Source organism: Girardinichthys multiradiatus, chromosome 23, assembly GCF_021462225.1.
Source record: "Girardinichthys multiradiatus isolate DD_20200921_A chromosome 23, DD_fGirMul_XY1, whole genome shotgun sequence".
Lineage (NCBI taxonomy): Eukaryota > Metazoa > Chordata > Actinopteri > Cyprinodontiformes > Goodeidae > Girardinichthys > Girardinichthys multiradiatus.
Window position 1 is genome coordinate 44,561,345 of NC_061815.1, and position 27,527 is coordinate 44,588,871.

At 39.4% G+C, this 27,527-nt stretch overlaps 1 long non-coding RNA gene across 1 annotated transcript; it reads left to right on the forward strand.

Moving 5' to 3' along the window:
- The first annotated feature begins 10,399 nt into the window (after positions 1-10,399).
- On the forward strand, positions 10,400-25,584 carry LOC124860859. The gene is made up of 4 exons (XR_007036467.1): positions 10,400-10,494; positions 16,830-17,078; positions 25,105-25,253; positions 25,359-25,584. It is a non-coding gene; the product is annotated as an uncharacterized LOC124860859 (long non-coding RNA).
- The last annotated feature ends 1,943 nt before the right edge of the window (positions 25,585-27,527 follow it).

Genomic DNA, 27,527 nt, shown 5'->3' on the forward strand with positions numbered 1-27,527 from the left:
ACTGCTGGTTTGATCTCCATCTATAATCAGTACGCATCTTTATTTTGGATTGTTAATTTACCACTTTTGTAGAATAGTGCATGCTGAATTAGGTGAAAAGTTGTTGAACATGAATAGTTGCTTGTCAGAGAGGCTATTGGTTTAATAAATGTTCACATAGATTTTGTGTAAAAGTGATTATCTGTCAAAATAAGGTTAGTATTCCCCACCATTTGGGAAAACGATTGATTACACAGTGACATTTAGCATGGTTTGGTTAATAATTATCAATTATTAATGACAATTAACTAATTGTAATAATTAAGTGCTGTAAGCCCAATCACAACACTAGAGTGTATCTCTGTTTTCCATCTGTAAGACATGATTTTTGTTTAGAATTTATTACTTCTGAATTATGATTTTTAATTATAATTTAGAAATTTAGAAATATTTATAATCAATAATCATAATCCGTTACACAAAGATGAAAGGAAACATCTTAATTGAACGGCATGTTTCAATGTATTCTTTGATACTGTTTCTTTTAACACTTAACCATTAATTGAAAATGGCCGAATGGGAGGCAGAGATACACCCTGAAAGTAGCTGGGGAACGATATTGGATGATTTGCCTGACGGACCGATGGGTGACTAGTCAGTTGGAAACTCAAACATTCCATCAAGATATTTTCAGTATGAGTGAGTTGTTCAAAATGGAGTCAGAGAAAGCAGAAAGATGTAAGAAGTTTTTTATCAGGGAATTTACTTATTGTTTTTACAGACATATTGGAATGTTCATTCAGGTTGCTATGACAGATGGCATGACTTTGGTACTTGTTAGTCATTTCAGTGCTTTTCCATTTTGCACTTCTGTATTTTGTGTCTCTTGGTAACTGTTTTTTTTTTTGGGTATAAAAATGGGCAGTCTGCTCCCTGCTTTGGGAATATTACGTTGAATAGACAGAGAAGCAAACCAACCCGGAGCAGACTGGAGTACAGCATGAAAGTTGAGCATATTGTGTTATGGATTTTTAACTCCTCGTGGAATATCCTGGCTTTGGAAATGTTGGTATCCATTTGGATACCAAGATTTAACTCTGGAAATCACCGAGTTAAAGTAAGAATTTACCTTCTCTAAAGAAAACACATCGAGGCTGATGTTTAGTTATCGTGCTAATTGCTCATAAAAGATGCTATAAAATACTTCGTAGTTCATATTTGTGTTTTAGTTCATAAGTGTCTCTCTAAATAACTATATCTAAAAGAGTAATGCAAATGAAATTAATTTAAAAATGTTATGCTTTTGGCCTATGATGTTTTGCCAGAGCAGCTTCAGTGCATCTTGTAATGGATTTGACATGTCTTCACTGGCAACAGGACTGTCCAACAAAAATATGTTCCCTTAATATTTGATGATAGTAGTATTGTGGAATTCAATCCATTAAAAAATGTTGATGTACAATGCGTATAAAGTCAGAGTTGTTGAAACAGTTTTCATCTGGTTTAAATAGTTGTTTTAATCTCTACAGATGTAAAACAAATAAAATTTAAATAAAAATATTGACCCCGAGTTTGCCCATACCTACTTATTCTATGCTTGTATGCCATGCTCTCCAATCATGCTCCCCACCTTATATCAACAAACCCCCTGAGCAAAAGAGAATGGGTCGTATAAAGGAAACTGGGAGTCTTTTTATATCCGTTTACTGTTAGTGTTAGCAGCCATTTATGACTCCACTGGCTCCAGTGACGTGGGACGCTGGGCACTGCAAGAGCAAGCCGTCTCCTCCGAAGCTATTTGACGTCTCGTAACCTTGAAGCCCTTTCCTTTTTATTGCCATTAAACTTCGTCTGGGAGTAAACCCCCCATGTGGGCCCTGGCAGTAATGAGGCTCCTCTACAACTTCAAATGATCCAGAGTGTCAAAGGGAGCCTTTTTTGTTTTTTTTCTTAGATGTAACACACTTCCTGACTGATTTATTTAGCAGATTGTTGAGCTTTGTGTTAACAAAACTGCCAATCAGAGAAGAGAAAACTGCTTATTTTGTAGGGGAGATTTACTTAGAGACTTAATCAAACTAAATAGACATATTTAAGCCATGTAGAAAGATTCCAGCAAATTTGATGCCATCTCTGAAGTAAGTCAAATCAAAGCTTTTAAGAGTTTTATGTTGCCATGTCCCTTGTACTACTTAGACTGACAATGTAGGATGCTGCCACATGGCAACAAGCCTTTCATTTCATGTATGTTGCTGTATTAAAAACCAAAATGCTCTGTTGGTAATAATGTGAGGAAATTAAGTGCATTTAATGGACTTTCTAGTTCTGTCATGTGCGAAGTCTATGTGTCGCATTTGATGCACTGCAGTTATTAATAGTGCATCTATACTGAGATCAATAAGGGGGAGTTCACAGTGTTCTGCTGCATAATGGACCTCTGTGCTCATCATGGATTGTCCATAACTAGCACCATGTTCAAGCATAAGAGTGTCCATATTTGCTCTTGGCACCAGGACACCCTGGGCCGCAGTTTGTCGATCGACTTTGTTGTTGTGTCAACCGATCTGCGGCCGCATGTCTTGCACACTAAAGTGAAGAGGGCAGGGGAGCTTTCCACTGACCACTACCTGGTGGTGAGCTGGCTGCGATGGTGGGGGAGGATGTGGGTCAGACCTGGAAGACCCAAATGAATCTTGAGGATCTGATGGGAACACCTGGCGGGGTCTCCCGTAAGGCAGAGCTTCAACTCCCACCCCCAGGAGTGCTTCAAACATGTTCGGGGGAGGTGGGGGACATTGAGTCCGAGTGGGCCTTGTTCGGCGCCTCCATTGCCGAGGCAGCTAACCGGAGCTGTGGTCGCAAGGTTGTTGGTGACTGTCGCGGCTGCAATCATCGAACCCGCTAGTGGACACCGGCGGTGAGGGATGCTGTCAGGCTGAAGAAGGGGTCCTATTGGGTCTTTTTGGCCTGTGGGACTCCGGCAGCAGCTGATGGGTACTGCCAGTCCAAGTTGCATGCAGCTCGGGTGGTTGCTGAGGCAAAAATTAGGGCGTGGAAGGAGTTTGGAGAGGCCATGGAAAACAACTTCCGTATGGCTTCGAGGCAATTCTTGTCCACCATCCGGCATCTCAGGGGGGGGGTGAGGTACACCACAAACACTGTTTACAGTGGGGAGGGTGTGCTGCTGACCTCAACTCGGGACGTTGGGGGTCGGTGGGCAGAGTACTTCGAAGACCTCCTCAATCATACTGGCACGTCTTCCACTGAGGAAGCGGACCCTGGGGACCTTGGGGTGGGCTCTCCAATCTCTGAATTCCTTAAGGCTCTGGCTAGGGTAGGGTTGTAGGGTTTTGTTGGCCAACGCGATTCTGCAGCATTGCGTGGACATCGGGGGCAGTTCCACTGGATTGGCAGACCAGGGCGGTGGTCCCCTATTCAAAAAGGGGGACCATAGAGTGTGTTCCAACTATAGTGGAGTCACACTCTTAAGCCTCCCTGGTAAGGTCTATTCGGTGGTTCTGGAGAGGAGGGTCCGTCGGATAGTCGAACCTCGAGTTTGCCCAACCAGTCTACATGTGCTTTGTGGACTTGGAGAAGGTGTTCGACCGTGTCCCTCGGGGAATCCTGTGGGGGGTTCTCCGGGAGTATGGGGTACCAGGCCCTTTGATATGGGCTCTTAGGTCTCTGTATGACCGGTGCCAGAGCTCCAAGTCTGAGGCCATGGTCTTGAACCGGAAAAGGGTAGAGTGCCTCCTCCGGGTCGGGGGAGGTCCTGCCTCAAGTGGAGGAGTTCAAGTATTTTGGGGTCTTCTTCCTGAATGAGGGAAAAATGGAACTGGAGATGGATAGACGGATCCGGGCTGCATCAGCAGTGATGCAGGCGCTCTACCGGTGTGTCGTGGTCAAGAGAGAGCTGAGTAAAAAAGCGAAGCTCTCAATTTACCAGTCAATCTACTTTCCTACCCTCATATATGGTCATGAGCTTTGGGTCATGACCGAAAGAACGAGATCATGGATACAAGCGGCCGAAATGAGCTTCCTCCGCAGGGTGTCTGGGCTCTCCCTTAGAGATAGGGTGAGAAGCTCGGTCATCAGGGAGGGACTCAGAGTAGAGCTGCTAATTCTCCATGTCGAGAGGAGCCAGTTGAGGTGGCTCGGGCATCTGGTTAGGATGCCTACTGGACAGCTCCCTGGTGAGGTGTTCTGGGCACGTCCCACCGGGAGGAGGCCCAGAGGAAGACCCAGGAATGCTGGAGGGACTATGTTTCGCTGCTGGCCTGGGAACACCTTGGGATTCCCCCGGACGAGCTAGCCCAAGTGGCTGGGGAGAGGGAAGTCTGGGTATCTCTGCTTAGGCTGCTGCCCCCGTGACCGGACCCCGGATAAGCGGAAGACAATGGATGAATGAAATACTACACAGTAGCAACATCTGACTAATCAATTGACAAACGTTTACTGTCAGTAATTATTATTAAAGGAATATACATAGCACCCCAACATCATTTTGCAAACCACTGTCCACAACAGGGGTCTCCAACTCCAGTCCTTAAGAGCTACTATCCAGCAGCTTTGAGATGCATCCCTGCTCCATCCCATCTGAACCAAATAAATAGCTCGTTACCAGACCTTCGCCAAACTTGATGGCATGCTGAAGAGGTAATTCAATCATTTGATTCAGCTGTGTTGGAGCAGGGATATATCTAAAGGTTGCAGGACGCTAGCTCTCAAGTACTGAGGTTGGAGACACCCAGTCAAAAAAAATCAGTTAAATGGATGTTAAATGTAAAAAATCAATTGACAGGTCGTACACCATTCTTTTCTATTTTGCGAGAGTTTTACAAAGTTGCTTTTCTAACTTCTTGTATTGGCTACCTGTGCTGCTGCACCAGACATCAACTAAACGAGAACAAACAAAAATAACATGTTTTTTTTTTGTTATTCTCTATAAAAATGATAAAGATACATTTTGGGGTTTTTCTTTTAGCATATTCACTTTCAAAGCCATGGCTCATCACAACTACTTTTAACTACTTTTAGCTACTTTTTAACTTACTGTTGAAACTGTCTGGAATTACTTGTATGTCAAGAGGAACAATTTCAGGTGCAGCATTTAGATGGTAGGGTCAGAATTTGCCATTAACATGAAAGCATGGATCCATCCTGTCATGTATCAACAGTTCAGGCTGGTGGTTGTAGTCTAATGGTTAGGAAGATATTTTTCTTGGCTCTGCCCTATGTGGATACAAATGTACAATAAATGGACAGCAACTGCTTGATGCAGTTTTGTCAATATGGACCAAAATCAGAGGAATGTTTCTGATGAATGTTATTGTTAAAGAATTAAGGCTATTCTGTTGACAAAAGGATGTCCAACCTGATATTAGCAAAGCGTACCTATCAAAATGTCCAAGAAATGCAAGTAAGAGTTTGGTTACAGCTGGGGGACTTATTTCTGTTCTTTTCTAAAACTTACAACCTAAAACCAACAGGAAGTTTTTACATCCTTTCAGTTATCTCAAAACCTAGCAATTCCTCATGAGTTTTGAAACCACTACTTTTCTAGCTTACTTCAGCAGCTAGCTACACTACAGCACAAATGCTAGCCTTCAAAGAGAGAAATAATGATTTTGCTTTAGCTGAGTCATTTAAATTTGTATCCTGCTCTACAACAGCATAAGAAAGCAATATCTTTGTTAGCATCACCCCTTATGAAAAAAGGGTGTCTTTGCTGCTGCTTGTGAAAGGTTGCTGTGTCCTTCAGCCACCACAAGAGGGAGTGGAGCCCCAGCAGGCCCCCATCGTAATATTTTGCAGTGTCTAAATGAAGAAATTTCATTTTTGTCTAAACCATAATCCTCGTTGAAATCTAGTTAATATATTGATGCTTAACCACACATCAGCAGCAAATGGACATTAAAAATTGAAATTGATTAAGTGCAAAAACAAGTGCAATAAAAATAATTTGGTAACATATTTTGACATTCTGGCAGATCAGTCAACACAGGTTCACACCACAAACCATACAAACTCACTAGATTCCGTTTATTTCTGTTGAGTCGACTGGGTGCTCATGACTGTATTACCACTGTACTATCAAAGGGATAATGTTCAACTAGCATGAGGCAGTTTAGCACTAAAAGAGATCCCAGATACAGAGTTGCTCATTAAAAGCCACAAATGGATTATTTCCTTCCTGTTGTTTGCTTGTCATACAGAGCTTTCAGGTTTACTTCCGAACCTGAGCTAGCACAATGACCTTATCATGCTGGGGAGCTGATTGTGTAACTATTGCCCTCTAGTTATCTCTGTACCACGGCCAAAGTTAATAACCTCTTCCCTTTTATTTTATTTTTCCTGGAATTGGCACTTGCTGCAGGGTGTTTGTCAGAAGATATTGGAAGCAGCAGTCTGAGTGAAATGAGATATTGATTTAGAAGAGGAGGGTTATCTCTTCAAAATATATGGCAGCAGTTTCTCTGAACTACTTGTTTCTACATGATTGTAAATTGAGAACACGATATGCTAATGCTAACAGAGTATTGGAAGGTAGGTTGTTCACCAAACTTGAGGGTATATTCTGCTGTAAACACAGTTTATACATCAAACTAATAGCTCTGCATTACACCAAGTACAGTAGCTGAAGTTAACTTTATGTTTAACTGTCTTATATGTCCTATTTAGTCAGGGACATGATTTATTTCACTATACACTGAAGTTGAGAATTTCAAAGCAAACAACCACACCTTTTGTGCAGGTCAGTGAGCACCATTAATCATACATGAAACACACTCACTGTTCACCTGTCTTTCAGTTTTAGGGATTTGTGTGCGTGTGTATGTGTGTCTGTGTGTGCAAGCTTAGTTTTTACTTCAGTAGAATTATACAGTAGGTGCATGTCAGGACTGGGCCATTATAACACATTAGTATGCTTTGATCCAAACCATTCCATTGTAGCTCTGGATGTATATTTACCCCTGTTTTCAGAATCGGAATCAGCTTTCTGATTCGTACATACATACCAAGGAATTTGACTCCGGTCTACTTTGCTCTCTGGTTTTGTTTTTGCATTACACAATATACATATATACAATATACAAATATACACATATATAAATAAAAATAAAAAGGTGCATTTGCAACATCTGTATGCTGTTGTTTTGTTCTCTATTGAATGTTCAACAGAAAAACAGCCTGGGGGAAGAAACCGTCTCTGTGGCGGCTGGTTTTAGTGAACAGTGCTCTGTAGGCCTGAAAGTAAAACTCTGAACAGTTTATGTGCAGGGTGTGTGGGGTCTGCAGAGATTTTAGCAGCTCTTTTTCTGACCCTAGACCTGTATAAGTCCTGGATAGAGGGAAGGTCAGCCCTGATTATTCTCTCTGCATTCCTGATTATTTGTTGCAGTCTGGACCTGTCCTGTTTTGTGGATGAGCCAAACCACACTGAGATGGATGAAGACAGGACAGATTGAATGATGGCAGTGTAGAAGATGACCAGCAGCTCCTGTGGAAGGTTGTACTTCTTGAGTTGCCTCAGGAAGTACAGTCTCTGCTGGGCCTTCTTTCGAACAGCCTTCTTCTTTCCTGCTGGATTGTCAAACTCAAAGCCCAGTCACAAGTCTTTTGTAGCCTCTAACCAGTTTTCTTTCAGGGCTGATTTCCATGTAGCTGCGTCCATGAAGAAAACATCTCCACAACATGATACTGAGACCAGAATATGTCTTGGTGGGGATTGTGTGTTGAGTAGTGTCAACATTTGGTGCATATGATCCATCCGGCCTACTATCAGCAGCTCAGGCAGGCTGGTGGTATGAGGGATATGTTTTGGCACATTTTGGGTCCCTTCGTTCCAGTTTAGAATAATTTAAACACCACAGCCTACCAGAGCATTGTTGTTGACTATGTCCACTCCTTTTGGACCACAATGTACCCATCTTCTAAAGGCTACTTCTAGCAGGATAATGAAGTATGTCAAAAAGCTCAGATCATCTCAAACTGGTTTCTTGAACATGACAATGATTGTACGGGACTCCAGCACCTTTGGGATATGGTAGAACAAGATATATGCCTCATAGATGCCAAATTTGCTGCAACTTTGTGGTGCCATCACATCAATATGGACCAAAATCTAAGAGGTATTTGCTGGACACCCTTATGAATCTATGCCGCAAAGAATTTAGGAGATTGTAAAGGATAAAGGGGTGCAATCCAATACTGGTCAGGAGTACCTAATAAAGTGGCCAGTGACTATATCCAAATAAATATAAATAATTACAAATAAAGAGTTTGAAAGACGTTTTTAATTTTTAAGACCTTTATTGAAGGTGGTTTTGGGGAGTCACTAAAATGAAACATTTTCAATGTTTTGGGTAAACAGTGACAGCAGGTCACGAGTCCTTTAGTTGGTAATATTTCCCTTTACTGTAAGAACTGTACCATTTATGTAAAGGTCTCAGGGATGAGTATTACTCACATTAAGCAGTGTGATATGTGTTCACAACTAATCACAGTTTGACCACAGGAGTAGAAAACAGTTATAAAGACTAGCTGGAAACATTTTTAAATGTAAAATTTCTACACTTGTGCTTGCTAGTTCTGGGGTGTATCTATCGCCTGAAATGTTCTTGTTTAAAAACATTTGGTATCTTTTTTGTGTCTATGGTGTTATTGATAATAAAAATCCCAATAAAATTCCATTTAAGTTAAACATATGTGACTGAGACAGAAAATATTTTTAATAATCTGTCTGATCTGTTAAAAATTGCTGACTTTTTCTTATCCAATGTCTGGTGCTGATTTTAGGGTTGCAGGCTTCGCAGCATTTATTTCAGGGTAACTTTACTCTTAACATTACCCTGAATTTGCAGTTCAGCAACGTTTGTGTATGGTAAATCACTTTGGATGAAAGTGCTGTAAACATACATGAAAATATGTAAACCATCTGCCGTATGTTTTTATAATGGCTATGTTATTGTCATGCCAAATAGTGACCAATCATGAGAGTAACACTTTCAAAACAAGCAAACATCCTATTCATATTTGTCACATGTGTGTAATGTACTATGTCAGCACATCTTGAGTGCAAATGTTTTGCAGCTTGTAAATCTGACGCCCTTAGAGACTAATAATAACAAATTTATCTGTCAATTGCGTTTCATGGGTCTGTGTGATGTAAACCACACCAAAAGCTGTCATTAATGCCATTTTTGTGGCAAATCCAAAGGCGAGGACATGAAAGCGGCTCATTATTTAATATTAACACATGGTGCTTTGTGTTGCACTCCACAGAAGCTTTCCATTTAAACTTGAAATTCATCAGAAAGTTCCCCTGTGCCTCTCATCTTGTGGGAACTGTCGCAATAATCAAACTGCTGGTTATGGCTTTCTAATGATAGGGAGATTCTTTTGATATCCAGCATTGGATGAAGCATTCTTGGTCATTAACACTTCTCAAAGTCTGCACAGCAAAGCTGCAAACACGTTGTTTAATCTTGGTGATTTGTCTAAGGAAATTATCCAGAACTGAGACAATTCATTGTAGATTAGGACCTCCAGGGATGAAAACTTAATTGAAGTTTTGTTTGAATTAATTCAGAATCTGCCTGTTTTCAGTTATAAGCAGCATGGCTTTAGGTATGCAGTTATGGTCTTGTTTTCTAGTCCAGATGGATGCAATTTAAAAGGCATTTATATTCTTTTGGTTAACTGTAATAATATAGCTTGCCCAGGTTCTTACCATTTTTGTCCATTTTCTAATTTGTCCCAAGCTGTACTTTTGGCAACATACTTGCTCATGTGCAGACACTCCCATTAGTTGGAGATATTTACTTCTAGTAGAAATGTTAAAGTGTAAATGTGCAAAACTACTACATGCATGCTTGTACATGCAAATTAGAACAAGATTCAGGACCAACAGCAAAATAAGAAAGATATTTTTTTAGTTCTAGTTTGAGTCACAGTACAGATATTTTGAAAATGCTGCAGAAAATTATAAAGAAAGTCAGAAAGGTGATAAGTTGAGAGTGTATGACGCTTGGGCTTCAGTACTAGCAGAAAAAGCTCCACCTTCTGTCAGTCGCTCAATGAAAACAACAACAAATTATTTTTAAAAAAAACCATTGGTTTGTGTGTAGACTTCTGGAGCTGCATGGTTTAGATTTGTTGTTCTTTTTTTTCATAATATTCCAAGATTTGTATGTTTAAAGATATTTAAAACGACTTTTTGGGCATTATTTGTTAATCATTAAATAGTCCTGTTTTTGTTTTTTGTCTGATGCTTAAACGTTTTGGATATATATATATATATATATATATATATATAGTCACTAGACCCCTCTTACACCTTCATTTTGTTGGGGTTTTTTTTTTCAGCCACTTGAGCTTAAGGTCATGAGCTGACATTCTCTTTATGAATTTTCTTCTAGGGAGCAGAGTCGGTGGTTCCACTGGCAAGTCGTCCACATTCAAGCAGCAAATCAAGACCCTACCGCCGCCATGTTTGACTGTAGCTATGATATGGTAAAATGTGTTCTTTTACTTAAAAGATTAAATTGTTTTATGTAAAAAGGCACATTCAGTTTCCCAAAACTCATGGGGATAATCAAGATGTATTTTCAAGCAAAAAAGAGCGGGGTCTTTGTTCCTTTTTGGTCAGCAGTGGGGCGTTTTAAATTATGAAACCTTCCATTCTCATTGTTTATTCATTAATATTGACTTGAACAGAGGCAAATGTATTATTATTTTTATTTAACCAGGCCGGACAAATTAAGAAAAAATTTGCATGAGCAACTGCAGTCTGGCAAAAGACAGGGTCCTTTGAGGGAAAAGGGAACAAGTGACTATAAAAGACAAAACAGACAGCAAAAAAAAAAAACAGTATAAACATAAAAAGTAAACATGTCAGCAAGGAAATCCAGAAAGACATGTCCATGTAAATATACTGCAGGCAATGCAATTACCAAAACATCAGCTGTCAAAATAAAGAGAGTCCATCCTTTATTTTGACTGCTGTTGTTTTGGTAAGGGAAAGCAGTCAGAATCACAGCAGCATTTTTTCATACATAGTTTCATAATATAACTTTTAACTTTCACCATGGAGATAAAGAGTCCAGTATTTGAGGTTTTTCCAGTCTATGGCTGCAGCAGACTCAAATACACTGCCTGGCAAAAAAAAAGTTGCCACCAAAAAAGGTCACACACTTTAATATTTTGTTAGACTGTCTTTAGCTTTGGGTACGGCACGCATTCGCTGTGGCATTGTTTTGATAAGCTTCTGCAATGTCACAAGATTTATTTCCACCTAGTGATGCATTAATTCTTCACCCAGATCTTGCATTGATGATGGTAGAGTCTGACAGCTGCGCAAAACCTTCTCCAGCACATCCCAATGATTCTCAATGGGGTTAAGGTCTGGATTCTGGTGGCCAATCCATGTGTGAGAATGATGTCTCATGCTCCCTGAACCACTCTTTCACATTTAGAGCCCAATGAATCCTGGCATTGTCATCTTGGAATATGCCTGTGCCATCAGGGAAGAAAAAATGCATTGATGAAATAATCTGGTCATTCAGTATATTCAGGTAGTCAGCTGACCTCATTCTTTGAACACATACTGTTGCTGAACCCTGACCTGACCAACTGCAGCAACCCTAGATCATAGCACTGCCCCCACAGGCTTGTACAGTAGGCACTAGACATGATGGGTGCATCACTTCACCTGGCTCTTTTCTTACCCTGATGCACCCATCACTCTGGAACAGGGTAAATCTGGACTCATCAGAACATATGACCTTCTTCCATTGCTCCAGAGTCCAATCTTTATGCTCCCTTGCAAATTAAAGCCTTTTTCTTCCAGTTAGCCTCATTGATTAGTGGTTTTCTTAAGGCTACACAGATGTTCAGTCCCAATCCTTTGAGTTTCCTTCGCATTGTGCATGTGGAAATGCTCTTACTTTCACTATTAATCATAGCCCGGAATTCTACTGTTGTTTTTCTTCTATTTGATTTCACCAAACGTTTAAGTGATCGACGATCGCGATCATTCAGGATTTGATCTTTTCCAGCCACATTTCTTCCTCGAAAACGATGGGTCCCCACTATCCTTCCAGTTTTTAATAATGCGTTGAATAGTTTTTAACCCAATTTTGGTTCTTTTTGGCATCTCCTTAAATGTTTTCTTTGCTTGATGCATGCCAATGATTTGACCCTTCTGAAACAGACTGACATATTTTCCACGACCATGGGATGTATCTTTCGACATGGTTGTTTAAGTAATGAAAAGCAACTCATTGCACCAGTCGGGGTTTAATAACTTGTTGCCTGCTGAAATATAATCGCCCATGCTGTAATTATCCAATGGGAGGCTTGTAGCTATTTGCTTAGTTAAATCCTGGTGGCAACTTAATTTTTGGCTAGGCAGTGTAATAAGCCTATTGCAGAGTAGTTTTTGGAACCATCAAAAGAATCAAGTTTGCAGAGCGAGTGTTGTATACAGAAGACAAGGTGTGCAACAGTTGACACAGGTAGAGCGGAGCCTGTTCAATGAAGGTATTCTCTATTAACATGTGCATTTTGTGGCAAGTGTGTAATGATGGCCTATTAAGTAAGGCCTGCAGTACTTTAAATGTTGTTCTGGTTTCTTCTCAGACCTCCTGGAGGATTCAATGCTCTTTTGGAGTAATTATAGTAAGCCAGCCACTCCTGGGAAGGTTCACCACTGTTCCACATTTTCTCCATTTGTGGATAATGCTTCACTGGGGTCTCAAAGACTTAGAAATAGTTTTCCAGGCTGATAAACCTGTTCCTCATCTGATCTAAACTAATTTAAATTGGGGCATCGTGTCTTGCTTAATGAAATCTTTCAGCATTCTTAATTTTATCACAGGTTCTTTTTAAGAGCTTTTTGACTCTACAGACCAGGCTGTAATCAGGCCTTGGTGTAGCTAATAAAAGTAAAGTGAAAAAAATGTGAATAATCACATAAAATTTATGATTTAGCAATGAGATCAATTGCGTTTTTACAAAAGGCTGGTTGGTTGGTCAGCTTTTTGACAAACAAATCATCATTTGAAAAATGCTTTTCGTTTTTACTCAGGCAAGACAGCATCAAACGTCTCAGAGGACATTTTGAAGAAAATTTACAGTAATGTTTCAAATTATAAAGTGATAAATAAAAATGAAATTTATTATCAATTAAAAAAACAGTCAGAAAATTAAAACAGAAAAAAACACTACTGGTCACTCCAGCAACCTTTTAATTCAACAAATTACAGATATTTAACCTTGCACTTCAACAACATAGACATCTTTAAGTTGAATAAATCCTCCTTATACATATAAAATACATTCATGGGAAAAGAAAGTACACATTTAAATGTTTTCAGGTCTCACCCATGTTACACATATTCTCGGATGTACAGCTGTTTCTCCCTCTGTCTTCACCTTTTTGAACTACAGAATATTTTTTCTTCCAAAAGTGAAACAAGTTTGTTTTGTCATTACATTTAGTGGCAACAGTTTTTTTGCATGTTTTGTGGGAGACTGTGCTTTGTTGTCGTCTATCCTCTGGTTTTAAAACTACTTTAATATTACTATATTTCTGTCTGTTCTGTGAGCCGACCTGGACTGAGACATGTCCTAAAATCTCCCTATATTCATGTGGGGGGGGAATGGTTACCCTGTACATGGGAAGAGATGTTACTGTTTCTGTACTTCTTCTGAGTTTTAAAGGTAGCCGAACAACTGAGGGAAAGATGCTTACTGCCACCACCTGGACTGAATCATACAGGAATTATGTGCACTCTAGGTTACGCAAGTGTGATGTGACCTCTTCTCATAGATTTTGTGATAGGTCATCTTTTTCATTCATATAAAGATTTATACCCACACTAATGTGACCATTTTGAGCTTAAACTTGTATTTCTCAAATCGAAACTAGCAATTCTAGCAAATTTATTAGCTTTTATAAATGTATCCAGTTCTACAGAACCAAATAAAGGCCAAATAATAAACCTCATGGCTGTCCATTTACGCAAGGGGTGCCAACTCCAGCCCTCCAGAACTACTATCCTGCAACCCTGCATCAATACAATTATGGAGCCTTGTGAACAAAAATAACATTCAAAACACTTCTGCTACCTAATTTTCTGTGATGATGCTGATTATTACCTAAACATACACAAAATCTACCCACAAAACAACATAGCACTGAAAGCAACTAATAGCCATTTTCCTGTCCATTAAGGCTTTCAGGCCAGTCTGTTTAAATGAAAAAAGAAATACTGAGTGCTTTCAAGACCCTAAACATCCTTGAGATATTTTGCATTCTTAGTGCACATCCTATGGAAAGGAATATTACAACTGATGCTAAATTTTCATTACTACAATAGTAGCTGGCAGCACAACACCAATATAATAACACAGTAAGGGGGCAGCGTAAAGCTGTCAGTGCAGTTCAAATGGATGGGTCCTGGTCAAAGGGGGCTTTACGGGACCTAAATCAGTTTAAGTGAGACTTTGTGATGGGGTGTACAGGAGTACTTGAGGAACCATAGCAGGAAGGAATGTTTATGCCGTCTGTGGAAGTTCCTTGTTTGTGAGGCCCGGGGAAGGCTCAAGGACCCCCTCCTCCTCCCAATACTCTGCGGATCCCCTCCTGGCTCCAGTCGGGCTCTGGCTCTGATTAATAGCCACCGGAGGTGTCCAGCAATGGCTGATAAGGGACCTCCATCTTCCTCCCTCCCTCTGCTGCAACATAGGGCCTTGTAACAAGCTAGCTCCTCTCTCTTTCCCCTCCTCAGGCACTCAGGGAAGCCAATTAAGCAAGTCTTAAAACTCAAAGCGGTGACAACTGGTCTGGGCCTCTGGCTGAGGGCCATGATGTGACAGTGAAGCTTATTTAGTGGGTGCTGCAGCACATTTAACCTTGAATGTAAAGCATTGGGTCAAAGTTGAGAACGGCTTGCATATCTCTCCCAGAAATACAAAGCTGCATTTTTAAGTTCATTAGTTAATCAGTTTGTTTACCGTGAGGAATCCTTACTAATGCAGCTGAGGTATAATCATTTGCCAAACAATCCGGCAATCCAGCTGAACTCCCCACTTTGCAGTGATTTGGTTCCCAGGCTCTTTCACAAGAAGGGGAGGACGTTTCTTCTGTTCTAGGCAAGAACACAAGCTTATCCCAGCAGTCCATTCCTCTATTTTTGAGTTGATGGTCTATGCTACAGGTGATCAAAACATTATACCCTAGGAAGGGGCTTGGGGCACAGCAGTGCAGCAAAAAGAATTGCTTCCTAGTGATTTGTAAGTAGGAAAATACTTTTGACATGAAAGACAGCCTTGAAAATGAAGAATAAAGCAGCTATAAAATGCTTCTTGTTGCAGCTGAATTGATGCAGAGGGTGGCTCCCCACAAGCATTTTTCTTTTGCTTTTTTGTGGGTGCCTGGCATTTCCTACTGAGCCATTTCTACAGTCACATGCACACAACAAAAGGCTACATCCAAAGGAGTGGGGAGCCTGGGGTCTAGGGGTAAGGGGAAGCATTGTGCTGGGATATTGTGAAATCAGATGATTCCAATTTCCTTTCACTAAAGCTATGTTCAAAATTTGATTTTATTCTTCGCTTTCGACAAAACTGCAGTTTTGCTGTTAAAGGATTAAAACAAAATGCAATTGTAATGGATCAGTTGATAATGACGGAAACAGGCATTCTTTAGATAAAAACATGTTTTCAGCATATTTCCATTATGAAAATCAAGAACTGCTGAGGAACAACTTAAATATGGCTTATAGCATTTCCAGTTTTTAAGCCTTTACTCTGGATACACAAGACCCGAAGGACACAAATAAGAGAAAGGTCATCATGGAGAAATGGAAGAGATGCTGATGGTGGAAAAAGTAGTCAGCTTCCTGGAGACCTGCACATCATCCTCCTCCAGCATAAAGAAAATAGCCCTGAATAAAATCCAGTGCAACTAATTGCCTTTAAGTTATCTAAAAGGTAAAAGGGATCCAACAGTCTGTGATTTAATCTCAATAATAATGTCAGCTGTTCTGTCAAGGCCTCAGAGATTTGTTAGAGAACAAACAGCATCATGGAGACTGAGGGACAAAGCAGACAGGCCAGGGGGAAAGTTGTGGAGAAGTTTAGAACTGTTTAAATAAAGTTATAAATATCCCAAGCATTGAAAATCTCAAAGAGCTCTGTTCAGTCCATCATCTAGGAATGGAAAGAGTATTACAGCACCAAATCCTAATATGAAAGTCAACTATTAGTTGTGTACTAAAAGGTAGAAGGAAGATCAATGCTGCAAGAAAGCAGTTACAGTTTGCCACAAATCATGTAGGGGACACAGCAAACATGTGGAACAAGGTGCCTGTGTCACGTGAACCCAAAATGAACCTTTTGGCCCACATGCAAATGCTGTAATGGGGCGAAGGTTCACTTTCCAGCAGGACAATGACCATGGAATGGTTTATATTAAAGCATATTCATGTGTTCAAATGACCCAGGCAAAATCCAGACCTAAATGTGGAGAATCTGTGGCAAGACCTAAAGATTCAAGTTCACAGATACTCTCCATCCAGTCTGACTGAGCCTAAGCTATTTCACAAAGATTAATTACATTTTAAATTACATTAAAATACACTGACGTTTGTGGTTGCAGGATGATATACAAAGTCTAAAAGTTCAAGATGTTTAAACACTTGTGCAGGCATCTCTCAGTTCTTGCCCCAATCATACTTACAAAAAATGAAATTGTCTAAATTTCTTTTAACAATGAATGTTTAATTTGATCTTATATCTAGTATACGAGATATGAAATAAATTCATCTTCTCTTTGAATGCAGGCAGCTGAAAGTTCTCTGGTAGCCCTGGAAAGCCTCAGTGCAGCATTCAGTGGCACATGTGACATGTTAGTGTGTTTCATGACAATGGATTTAGGCTGATGCCTTGACCACTGACCAAGTTCAAAAACACTGTCAGAAGAGGGAGGAGGAGAAAAAAGAAAGGAACGAGAAAGGATAAACTTCCTGTGGGAGGAATGTAGCTGCTACCCATCACAGCTGGAATCTGTGGGATCACATACCAGTGGAATGGTAAATATTTAACATTTAATTTCCTTGCTGTAAGGTAGACTGGACACAGAGCACAGCCAGCAACCATAGAACAGACTGGCACTCATGGTGGAAAAGAGGAATAAATCCAAGAGAGGCTGGTAAAATATTTTAAAAAAACATTTCCACATTATCTGCAATATAGACGTACGGCGTTAATGTTTATCTCTTTACTATTAATTCCAGTGTCTCCACATATTTACCATGGAAAAGTTCCAAACTTATCGAGACTCCAATTTCATTTAAAAGAGTTCCTGGCCCTTCGTACCTATTTGAAATTATGAAAACCACAAAAGTTAACTCTGAATTTTAGACATCTCTCTACAATGGTCAAAGTAAAATATGGAACCTGCAAAAACTAAATAGAGAATTACAGAAAAATTAAGCAACCAGGCAAGGAAGTAAAGAACGAAGGAATAATTCAAAAAACAGAGGCGGGCAGGTAGGAAGGAGGGAGGGAGGGAATAAACCAAGGAAGGAAGGAATAATCCAAGAAACAGAGGAAGGAGGGAAGGAAGGAAGTATCCAAGAAATGGAGGCTGGTAGGAAAGAATGGAGGGAGGGAGCGAGGGAGGGAGGCTGACAGACAGACAGAGGTACACAAAAAAGGAAGGAAGGAAGGACATGGAAAAAAGGAAAGACAAGAAAGGATAAAGCAAAGATGGAGAGAAGATAAGGATATATGAAAGGAAGGAAAGAAATGAATAAGCTAAGAAACGGAGGCTGGACACACAGGAAGGGAGGGAGAAAGGGAGGCATCACAATGAAAGAAGACAGGTTTATGAATGGAAAGAAGGGAGGTATTATATGGAGAAAGGGCAGGAAGGACATAAGTAAGGAAAGAAGGAAAGTGGTACACAAAGAAGAAAAGGAAGAAGGAAAGAAGGAACCAAAGGCGGTAAAGCACAATAAATTAAGCACAGAATGAAAGAAGTCTGCATACAAGCAAAGGACACAGGACACAAGGAAGGAAGGAAGGAAGGAAAGAAGGAACCAAGGAAGGAAGGAAAGAAGGATAGAAGGAAAGAAAGAAGGATGAGTTAAAAATGAATACCATAAGGAAAAAAGGGAGGATAGAAGTGGGGAGACAATTTACCCAGATGAAAAATGCTGAAATGTTATTCCAGACTTTTTTCAGACTTTGTATGAGCCCTATAATATAATGTTGAGTAGATTTATTTGCAACACCCGCTGTGCAGTTTTACTACCTTACCTTATGAAGAGCCTATTGTGTTGTAACCTAGTTTCCTAAGAGATTATTCATGGTCTGTAGAGGCTGCATTTGAAACGTACACAGTGGATGGATACGATCAAATGACAGACTTGTCTGTAACCTTGTTCAGACAAGAGGAAAGCTAAGAAGCCACCTCAAGGCAAAGGGGAGTGATCCCAACTATGACAAGTTATTTAGGGGAGGCAGAGAGCAATCAGGTGCTGGAGATGGGATACCAAAATCACCACGGCTGGATTCAAAACTTGCATCAGTGAATAGTTACCTCTTCAACTAAGGAATGTCTATGTTTAGTCTACGCTGACCAGAAAATCTGTGGCTGAGGCATCCTTTGTTATTTTACTAAAGTCCAAGGGTTGTGGCTTTCAGTTTGTTTCTCCCAAACACCAAATCTGGGTCTGCATATTGTTAGAAGCAATTATGAGGACCTGTTACTGATTGATACAAACTCTGGTTTGGACATACAGTATTAGTGGCTCCATCTTACCACTCAAGCATTCAGTAAAAAATCAAAATTGTAACAGCTCAGACATTAAAGGCTGCAGTGGGAAGCAGAGAGAAATACCAGCCATCATAGCAGGAGGAGATATAATGTGGTTTTGGTTTTAGTATTGAAAAACCGGCCTGTTCTTATGGGTAGTTGTTTTAAAAGGCATTTTGAGTTATTTTACTATGATATTCACATTACATTTCTTTATGTCATTCTTAAAGTTTGTCCCTGAGAGGATTCTTTTTTTTTACTCTTTCTGCAGATGTAAAAGCAGACTTCCACTATGTTATTTTGTATTCTTTTTGTATTCTTCTTTCTTTCCTCTATTCTTATGTCCTTCTCTCCCTTTTAACTTTTTCCATCTCTCTCCATGTCTTCTTTTTGCCCTTTCGTTTCCATCTCTATTGCATATGAAATAATCCCAAAGCAATTTCTAATAAAGTATTTATATCAAGCAGAGCAGTATGGCGAAAACCATAAAGCTCCACTTGTTAAAGTAAATCTGTTGGGCTTCTTCTTGGCACTCAGACAGCTCATGGGAACATCCTTTATTTTTTTGACAAATGCTCATAAACGATGAGAATGAGACAAAATCTTTAGCTCCAGCAAATCCATAAAAAGTGACTTGGAGAAAGACAGACCTTAGAATTGACTTTAATCTGCAAGAGATGTGTGCGCTACATCTAATATAGGTGGTATAAATGGAAGTTACTTGAAGTGGTTTAGGCTTTTTATAACTTTTATACCATGTCTACATAGCTGTGCAAGTTGTATGTGTAACTGCTCTGTTGGTTTAAGCAAAGCACAGTGCTTTGGTCCAGGAAGAACATTTCATTTATCCAGACTCATTTGAGCTCTGTAGCTCCAGAACCCCAATAAAAAGGGCCAGAAGTGCATTACTTTGACTTTTTTTTAATATAATCTGGGCCAAATTGTGGTGGCTAGTGACTGAGTCAGGATATCTTTAAAACCGAGGCTACTGTAGGGTGTTTCTGGCGTGCAGTTGTCAGGATCCATCATAAGTGGTCCAAGGGTGGAATACCATTGAACCAGTGACCCAAGGCTCACTGACGCATATGTGGAACCAGCCCCTGTGGTCCGGTCCAAGAGACTACCCAATCCACTTACTTTGCTGAAGAAGTTGAAGCTGGTTCTGAGAAAAAGGTGCCGGAATAGTGTGTTCATTTTTTTCTGTTAGGGGCTGCATAGCCACAGACCAGTCTGGGGGACCAAGCTGACCCCTGTCTACCAACAAAAACACCAACAACTGCCATGTGAGCATCAGAACTGGACCATATAGCAATGAAAAAAAGTGGCCTAATCTGAGGTTTCACTTTCTGTTACATAATTTGAGAGGTTGGTACCATGGCAACAGATGGAACCAGGATGCACAAAGGGAACTGAAATGATTTTGGGCTATGTCCTGCTTGGAAACCTTGAATCCTTCTTCCTTCATGGGTGATACTTTTGAACTTTCCGCCTACCCAGAAAATGTACACCTTTTCATGGAAATTGTATCATTATTACCTCTTGTGGCCTCCTTCAGCAGGATACTGCTCTCTGCCATAAAGCAACAAATATTTTAGGAAAGATTTAAGGAGCACTATGATCATTAAGATTTCTTCTTTCAGGAACATGAACAAATTTCAACTGACAAAATAGTTGGTTGCTTTCAGAGTAATGAGGTGGCATGAGCACCATAAAATCCATTCCAATAGTGTGTTTCTTGTGGTATTTTAAGTTGTTGTCTTGGTCAAAGTTTTGTACTAAAGGGAAACGATTTTCATTCAACTTAGTCCCATGGAAATTACTACCAACAAACAGTGCACTGGAACAGACTTTAAAGGATGTTCTGTGGAGCAGAACTTTGATTTGTTGCATAAATGCACATGACCCTGTGTGCTGCCAGCAAGGAAACTGAACAGTCATGGAAATGAGAGGAAGGAGGAATGACTGCGCCTGGACTACCTCACAGATATCCCTCCAGACTGTTTAGTTGACTCACTGATGACGCAGGCTGTAGCATAGTTCTTCTTTACTTCCTAGAAGCAGTGCGAAAACCAGGGGTTGCCTTGAAATTACTAAGACAGCCATCACCGTGGTTCAAGTCATGGAAACTCTGAAAACACACACTCACACAGCCCTCACAGTCGACTGCATCGTGGACCAAAAACGTAAAACATCTGTACCTTATTTTCAAATAAGGTTTATTTAGAAAATGTGGTTAGTTTCTTTGGCAGGGTGACTTTCTATAAATATTTAGCAGTTATGAACTTTTAGAAAGGAGATAGAGAAGCATTGAGCCAGCATTGCAGGTGCTTGAGACTTATTTTCTAACTTTTGACAATGTAAGAGTTTAAAGACTTTAAACTGAAAATAGTTAATTAGCTTGTATTGCATAACCCTGGTAACCCCCAGTTCTCAAACCATGGTAAAACTACCACTCAGGAGAAAGTTTTGTTTACAAGGGAAAAATGGAGCAGTTTAACTGTAATGTAGGACTACTAAACCAAAACGGCCAAAACATAACTGATATAAGCATGTTGATCTTTATTTCAAACAAATATTCAACAGAGTGGTAGTTCCTTTTAAATCTAAAGTCAGATCTTGGAACCAGGAATAACAATTAGCCAACCAGGAGGATTTCTCAAATGTCTTCAATGGCCGTCTTAATTCTAGTTTATACCAATTTATGACTGTGCATTTTATGCGTTCAACGCAAACGTACATGTTCATAAATCTGTGTGGAAAGGGTTTAGATGTCTTGACAGTATTGTTTTATTTGGAAAGATGGTACCGTTTGATTTTTCCGACCAATATTAAATTAGTGAGTCATGCAGTAATTGTGCAAGTCTCTTTTCTCCACCTAAAATAGTCCGTGTTTTACTTGTGAGGGTAAAACGACACTGCAATAACGTAGTTGTCAGTACATTATTCCAAACACAGTATCATATGCAGTTTTCTCACAGCAACATCATTTGCCCCCCTAAAAATTCAGTACACGTCAATGCTTCATATGTGGGGGAAAATACTCAGATCCCATCTGCAGTTAAATGCTCCTTCATTCGGCTTGGACACAGAAAAGAAAAAATAGAATCATTGCTGCACCCAATTCTTGAAGCAATCATGCTGTAGGATGGTTTGTAGATGTGTTTTTCATTTCACTTTAATAAACCCATCTGTGGATTTGTGTACTTAAAGAGACAAAAAGTAAAAGCCACTGTTTAGAAAAAGAATTTTCTTTTCTGATTAACTTTATCCTTACAAATAACATCTGGAGTTCCCTTGACGGTCTAATTACTGACTTTGCTAGAGCCAACTGTCTAAGTCATGACCTGATCTGTGCCAAGTCCTCTTCAACCAGCTTTAGTTTGAGAGACTTTTTTTTTTTTTTTTTTTTAAGTGGGTGAGGAGGAATCTCTGTCTTCACTCGTTAACTCCTAGAGAGGTCACCCACATTTACTGCGTAGGTCTATTTTGGTCTAAAATATGATATTTATCTTTGGTGACTGCCATTAATGTCTAAACTGCTGGCAACAAAAGTGAGTACACTTCTGTTATACAACCTGTACACTGACTACTTTATATTGTATCAAAGTGACATATCTTCAGTGTTGTCTCATCAAAAGATATTTACAAAATGTGAGGGGTATACCTTTGTGAGATACTCTTACTCTATATACATAAATAGGAACTTGTGCAATTATGTTTTACTAAAACAAAGTTTTAGTAAAACAAGTCTGCCCAAAAGTAGGGAATACAAGTCTTCCTATTATTCTGCTTTTGCAAATATACTGCATATGCAGACCTGTTTTACTAAGACTTTGTTTGCTCCTTCCTCTACAATAGGACCTTGTGCTATAATGCACCACCTGTGACAGCTTACAAGACACACTCAAGTTAAAATAATCATTGGAGTTACAGCACATCACTAGACCTTTACAAAGTAGTTACTAATTGTTATGTAAAATATTAATTTATTAATTATTGCATTTTGAAAACCTACTGTATATTTTTATGTGAGTATTTTTTATTTTACTTTAAGCAGCCTAAGATCAAAATTCAGTTGTGTTGCTTGTGGGAAAAAAGTTCCAAATAAAACAAATGTACTGTGCTCTTACTTGTCATCCATTCTTGTGTAATTGTACATCTAAGGCATCCTGTTTATGTGACCGTGGTTGTTCCAGAGAGGATTGGCTCAAGCCCCTCACACTGCTGCAGCCTAACAGCTGGGAATGGTCTTTCAGCCCGACAAGACATGCCGTTCCTATGACAAATACCCATAGAGCAACAGTAACATGTGTCTCCCACCCCTGAGTAGCCCTCCCCCTACCCCCTCAACCGCACATGCACACACAAACATGCACACACAAAGTTGTGCAGTGTACTTAATGAAAAGCACACTTGGGGCTGCTGGGGTTTTTGCCGGAACAGCAGTAGAGGAGAGAGGAATAAAAAAAAAAGAAAAAACAGACCCCAATGACCCCGAGGACCATCTGAGATAATAAATCCATGACCCTCAGTTCCGGAGTGCTTTGGGCAAGGTTGGGGTGGCAAATTTCCCACTTCCACAATATCATATGTTAACGGTAATTCCTTTTAGCCCATGTGTAATGGCAAAGGAATGTGTTCTCCTCAGTCTCATCTAGGGCTGGAAGAATCTGTTGAAAATGTGCGACAGCTGTGAAACTTGGCCAGCCTCAGCCTGTGAATGTATACGTTTTGAATGTGATTCTGGGCTTAGGGGTACATAGTTGAAGCGCAGTCGGGGGAGGAGGTGGAGGAGGAAGGGGCTTGTATTGTTGAGGTTTACTTCCTTATCTGGTCTCCGTCAAAACAAGACACCAAGTAGAGCCTCCTCCTTCTGTACAGAGCAGTCGCTTGATGACGTGCAGAGTGAAATTAGCAGATATTTGTTCTCATATTTCTGCAAATAGTTTAATGTATTCATAAAGCATATATGCATTTGTGTTAAATGTCATGTATGTTTTATTAGAGAAAAAGTATTTTTATTTGGATTCATACTGAATCACTTGACCGGTAACCTGAAACAGCTGTGATTCTTTGCAATGATGTCAATGCAGCATTTTGTGCTGTTGGATGACAGTAAGCATTGGCGATGGGATTTTTTTTTTTAGTAAGACAAATATCCCCTCAGCATAATACTGCCACCACAATGTTTGCCTGTTGGGATGGTGTGTCCAGATTGCTGTGCACTGAATTTTATTTAAAGGTATGAACGTAAAGAGGGTTGTAACATGAGAAAATGTAAGAAAAAGTAGTATGAACACTTTTGCAAGGCACTGGAGGTACCTGATGGAGGTGTTAAATAAAATCTAAATACAACAAAGCTAAATAAAAACTACATTTAGAAGGCAATTTCAGGCATCAACATTGAAAACTGTTTGGTGGAAAAACCTCAGAATGTCAACCTTCTCTTAAAATATTAAAAATATTTATCCATTTTAAACTTAAATCGATACAGAATCGCTTGTTCTTAAATTTAGAGTCTGTACAAATATTTATAACCAACAATTAAATGGGAGAGTTGGAGCTAAAAGGAGACACTCTCCTTGCACCACAAACTGTATGTTGCTGCTCAACTGCGAATCAATCACTGATTCGTCGCAAGTCATTGGTTGCGTCTCTTCTTTGTCCAGTTAAAAGCAGTCTGCCAGTGCTATTGGAATATGCCATTTAGCAGTGAGAGATTTTTAATATTAAATATTCAGTCATTAGAAATGCAGTCCAACTAAATCGACATAAGTAGTTTAAATTATGTTTGTCAAAACAGATTAAATGAAAACGTTTTTTTCCAACACTGGGTAAAGATGACATAAAAAACAGACAACATGAGGAGGATGGAGAATCTCAACTATAGCGTACCCATGTCATCACCAGCTATAAATAGATTTGACTTGCAGCAAAGGGCATTCCTTATTAGTTTAATACAAAACGTATTGTTCAATTTTGAAATATGCGACGAAGGTTTAAGAGACAGCTGGCAAACATCAATGGTAAATATTTACAGAGAAAGAGACTAAAGAGAAGTCTACTTCAGAGACCGAATTGCTTTATAAAAATACCTGTTTTTACAAAGAGAAAAATAGGATCATGAGCAAAACAGATTTCCTGAAAGTGTAAAGTGCAGGTACAAAACTAAAAATGTTATTTTATAAATATGCTTTGTGATTGTCCATAATATGCTGACCTTTGGAGGACTAAGACATGTCTGCAATAAACTGGGCCAGTCCCATAAATTCATTACACCTCTCTATTGTTTGCAGGGAATATTTTACATCTACTGCTGACAGCCAGTCTGAACAAGAAATGACACGACTCATCTGAACATGATATCGACTCAACTGAAGATGCTGTTTAAAAGTGGAGACATATGCATCAGAAGGCAGCTAATTTATCAGCCTCTTCATTAATTGTAATACGTCTATGCTTTACATAATCTCTTGGATTTTCTAAAGTATACTGTTACAGTCATCGAGAGAAATCCATTCACTTTAATCTAATGTTTTTACCATTACAGTGCCAGAGTTACAAACGGAGGAGCTAAGACTTTTCCTTCTTCTACAGGATCAGGCTGGATGAAAAAAAATAAACTGAAAAATAATGAATGAACTGAAAAAACAAACTGTCAAGGATCCCAAGCCAAAGCCCATAGAGTGACTGCACTGACATGCGCTGGGTTACATGTCAAATGTCACCTTATAGCAGAAATGGAAATGCTCTACCAGTTGCTGCACATTCTCAAGCTCGACAACAGACAGCTGTTAGCAAGTGCACAACCAAAAAGGAAATAAATCATTGGCGAGGGGGGGCAGAAGCGGATGATGGCAAGACTCCTGAGACAGCACGGAGGGTTCAAGTCAACCCACTGCTTTCATACTTGGAGCTGTTGGTAGAAACACACTGGGACCACTGGGTGCGGTGGGTCACGAACATCATTTTGGTATTTTACACAAATTCGAGGGTTCCTGGTAAAGCGCAATGAGACAGAACAGATTACTGTATTTCAGCCAAGGGTGTTTTTTTTTTAAAGAAAATTATGCTTGAAAATATAACAAAGCCAATGAGGTAAAAAAAAAAGAAATGTTCTTATTGTTTGATATTAAATCAAACTTTGTGTTTTATGTTAGCATTTCTTTTTGCCAAATGCCACAGTAAGGCGATTTTTGTTTATTACCTTCTTCAAAGTCAGACGTTTACATACATTTACTTAGCATTTGGTAAAATTGACTTTTAAACTGTACGACTTTGATAAAATTTTGTTTAGCCTTCCACAAGGCTCTCACAATAATTTACTAGAATTTTTTGCCTATTCCTCCTGACAAAACTGGTTCAAATTAAAATTTTAATAACATTCATTAACTGCTGAAAAACATTAAAATCACCAAGATTTTGTAAGTACCTTAGAAGTTCAAACATTAGGTTTTATGGCCTAGTTCTAAGTTCTAATATCTATGTTTACCTGAAAAAGGAAAAAAAAAAAAGAGAGAGATCAAACAGATTTAGAGCCAGCCCTGATTTGTCAGGTTTCAGCACCAGTATCACTAAAATAGAACAGGGAAAGTGGGCCTTTCTTTGGTCCAAACTTAAACTTCCTAGTTGATGTTTCAAGATCTTGCTTCAATATTTGCACTTAATGATCCTTTATGATGGTGCCATGTAAATTATAAAGTGCAGCAGTTCATCCTTCAGCAAAATAATCCCATAACATGATGCTGCCACCCTCATACTTCACTATTGGGATGGTGTTCTTTGGTTTGCAGCCCTTTTCTTCCAAATGTTATAATGGTCGTTCTGGCAAACCCTTCCACTTTAGTCCCATCAGACCCCAGGACATGTCTCCAAAGATTAAGGTCTTTGTCCCTGAGTGAATGTGCAAAGGGCAATTTGGCTTTTAATGTTGCTTTGGGAGCAATAGCTCTCTCTTCTGCTTCAACCAGCATTTTCAGTACCCTTTCTTTTGATATTTGATGTTTGTCCATTTAAAAACAGAAGATGTAAACAAATCTGGAAAGCCAAACACTTTTTATACTAATACAGAAATAGTATTATTGCCTTTGGCAGAGGGCATTGTTTTATACAGTGCATGTACCTCCTGCTTTAAACTGTAGGTTATTAAAATAGAAAGGTTGGGTTTGATTGTTGCTGTTGAGCCTTTTGTTAGGTGCAATGCAATTCTCAAAGGTTTTTGTGTACTCCTTACTTCCTCTGGTTTCTGTTTATATTTATCTGTAAATCAAATAAGTGAAATAATTTATTAGCCAGCAAAATGAAAGTTAACATTAGATATTTTATAATTACTGGTACAGGTTGTTCGTATTTTCAACTTGATTTCAACAATAGTCAGTAGAATCTGTATATTGCAGTGGTGCATCTCTCTGCCCCCTCTGCCCTTCTGTAGCAATCATCCCAAAAGTCAGGGTGGGGGGTGAAGGGGTCATGGAAGCAGATAATTTTTCTCCAAGGCCAAAAGGCGCTGCTTAGACAGAGTACTCTTTGTTGGTCGCTCCTTAAGAATGGCTTTTGCTTTGCTATTGTGAATGTAATTCCTGACCTGTGGTACATGAGTCCCCCAGCCTGTTCCACCCTGGTAATATTGTGACCAGCAACATGTACAGTACAGAGCAAACGTTTGGACACACCTTCTCATTCAAAGAGTTGTCTTTATTTTCATGACTATGAATATTGT